We start from the raw sequence: 3,004 nt of genomic DNA on the forward strand, positions 1-3,004 counted from the left end.
CACAATCCTTTCCCTAAAGTACATACACCGACAGCCTGCATGCTTTCATTTGGTCTCCTGCTTGTCCTTAAACTCAGTTTACGTTCAATGAATGCGAAATAAGCCAAAGCATAGTGCAGGTAACTCTGACGAGGCAGTATTGATATAACAGAGGAAGGAAGGAGAGCAAAATGTGCACAGTCTTCTGAAAGTTGCATCTTTTGCAACAGTCTAGTCAAGCGGTTTGTTTTTCCTAACTTCAGGTCACAACTGTCATCCCCCCCCCCAAGTTGAAAATAAAACCACACATATGCTGTAATAGATATGCAAAATATATATTTTTTAGCTTTTGCAGTATTATCTAAGACATGAAATCTACAATGAAATATTCAAGCAAAATACGTTTTTTGTTTTGGTTTTATCTCAATAGATTTTTTTTTTTTTTTTTAATTGGCAAAGTCATCAACCAACAATATAATACAAGTCATGTACAAAGCATTTACATCATCATTTAAAACTCTGAATAAAATATAGGTATGTCAATGTAAAAGCATCAGTGTGTAAAGCAAAATAATATTAAGAAAGTACAAATTTTGACATCCCCCTCCCCTTTCCCATAGACATCACACCCGTGCATTTTTTGTGCAACAACAAACAATGGTTTGGCTTGAAAGAGATTTGATGTTTCATCACATTTGTATTAGCAGGTTTATCTCAACATAGATTAACAATAAATCCATCCGCCATACAAACTGTCCAATGGCTGGTGTTTAAGGAGGCATGTATTTCAAAGGGGGCTTTGTCTCTCTTGCAGATTGGATGGGAGACAAGTAATTCCCACTGATTGCTGCAAGAAATGCCTGTACACAATACTGCATAAAAAAAAATAAAAAAATGTGATTTGGTAACCAGCGTGAATAAAATGAGATCTGAGATCATACTAGGCTAGAATAAAATGCGTCCTGTAGTTTTTACATTGTGGTTAACAGGTAGGAAACCATCGGCATCCGATTGTAAAGCAGAAAGAATTATGAAAAGTTACTTAAATGTTAAGAAGGTGCGCCTAAAGAATAAAAATCAGCTTCATCTGAGCATTAGATTGTTGATGTAATACCCCATCATCAGAACGTGGTGGAGATGATCAAACTATTTGTTTCAACACCTTTACCCAGCCTGAAAAATTTGTGCAATGCAGACAGTTGTGGTAAGAATAGCCCTACCCCATCACCAGCTGATCCTATTTCCCCTAGCCATCCGCTTCAATTCAGCTCACAAGCCATGTGTACGGAACTTCAGATACTGTTCAGATTTAGATATGCACATCTCAATTTTGATTTAGTGTCTAAGGGGGGAGTGGGACGAGGCATTGGAATGAAGCCTTTCTCTTCACTATTAATCAAGGAAGGCTCTCCATTGACCAAACATAAAACAGACAGAAGCAGTCACAGAAAAGGCCAGAAATTTCCGTGTAAACAGAGAGTGGCAGTGCAATAGCTTTAGCAGATCCTGCTAAATTCACAGGAATGGTGCTACAGTAAACAAATCAGATTCCTGCTAAAACGGTCTTTTAAGACTGTATAGGAGAAGGAAAAAAAAAAAAAAGTAGAGACACTCAATCTAGCAATTTCCAGAAGTTACTGAACAATGACAGGATTTCAATCCTAGCGTATAGGCTCAGGAAAAAAAAACAAGCCTTGGGGGCCAGAGTCAAGCTTAACCACTAGACTGCCAGAGCTGTCAACAGTTTCATTCTAGGGCCTCTGGTGCTAGGATTAAACATAGCCTTACACTGAATTCCTTCTGCATCCTGCTCATAGCTATCAGTACATTGTATGATTAATTTAACCCTATCCCCACTACTGAAATCAACCATCTTTTTGGCACTAGAATAATACATCACTTTCAAGAGGAGGCTTAATGTAAATTATTCTAGGGTCGTACCGAGAATTTCATTAAACGTCACGGGGTATTTAAATAATCAATTGTGTACAAAGGCAATTAGAAACACTGTGATTAGGTCTACTAGCAAAGTATTTTAAAGCTAAATTTTAAACAGCGGTTTACCATTTTCTAAAGGCCTAGCACAAACGTGTTCCGATTTTAACCAATGACTGAGTAAGCACCAGGAGCTGAGAAACAATAAAGTAATCCAGATACTGAATCTTTCAGCCAATTCTCTACACCTCAGATGGATGCAGCAGACTGTGCAAAGCAAATCACAGGGCAAGGCTTTTGCAGAGAAGTCATCAAACAGTAGTAAACAAAGGGGTGTTACCACACCGCTCTGGGATGAGCAAAATATACCATTTGTCAGAAAGTTTAACTAGCCGCCCTTGTCACAGCGAGAATCAATGTAGTATTGCTATACAAAATAGAAAAAAAATAATATACACCCATTCCCCCTTTGGGGTCCTGCAGGGTTTACAAAAGGACTATTTTATACAGGATCAAATCTACCCCATGATAAGACTTTATTATAATGAGACAGCAGACAAATTTTGGTATTATACTGATTTTGAGGATCAAAACAGGACATAAGAATATGATGGATTGTAATCTTAAATACTTAAATAAGGTTACAGTACTAATGTAAACTCAGAATTAACATCTCCTTTGAAAATATTTGGTAAAATTATTCATAAAATACTGAACTAAAGTTAACGTGCAATTCAGCTTCATTTCACATTAAACACCTCTAGTGGTCCTACTATGCATCAATGCATTCATTAAACCAAGCCTAGCATTATGGAGCTCTGCTTGAAATTTGGTGCAAAAGGATTGGAAAGGATATTTTTGCTCTTTTTTTTATGTTGAGTTACTTGTGTGAGGAGGGTACATTATCACTGTGCTTATTATCATCCATAAATGTGTAAATATATATTGGACAAATTCCAAGAGCCAGGTATCCAATGCTCCTAAAAATTACAGCTGGCCCCTAACTTTTTAAGGTCTTGTCTAGTTGCCGTCAATGGAGCTGGCTCCTAAAATATCCTGCTGGCTCCTGGAGTCCATATTAATTTGTCTA

Source organism: Nanorana parkeri, unplaced genomic scaffold, assembly GCF_000935625.1.
Source record: "Nanorana parkeri isolate BGI_ZX_2015 unplaced genomic scaffold, ASM93562v1 scaffold1360, whole genome shotgun sequence".
Lineage (NCBI taxonomy): Eukaryota > Metazoa > Chordata > Amphibia > Anura > Dicroglossidae > Nanorana > Nanorana parkeri.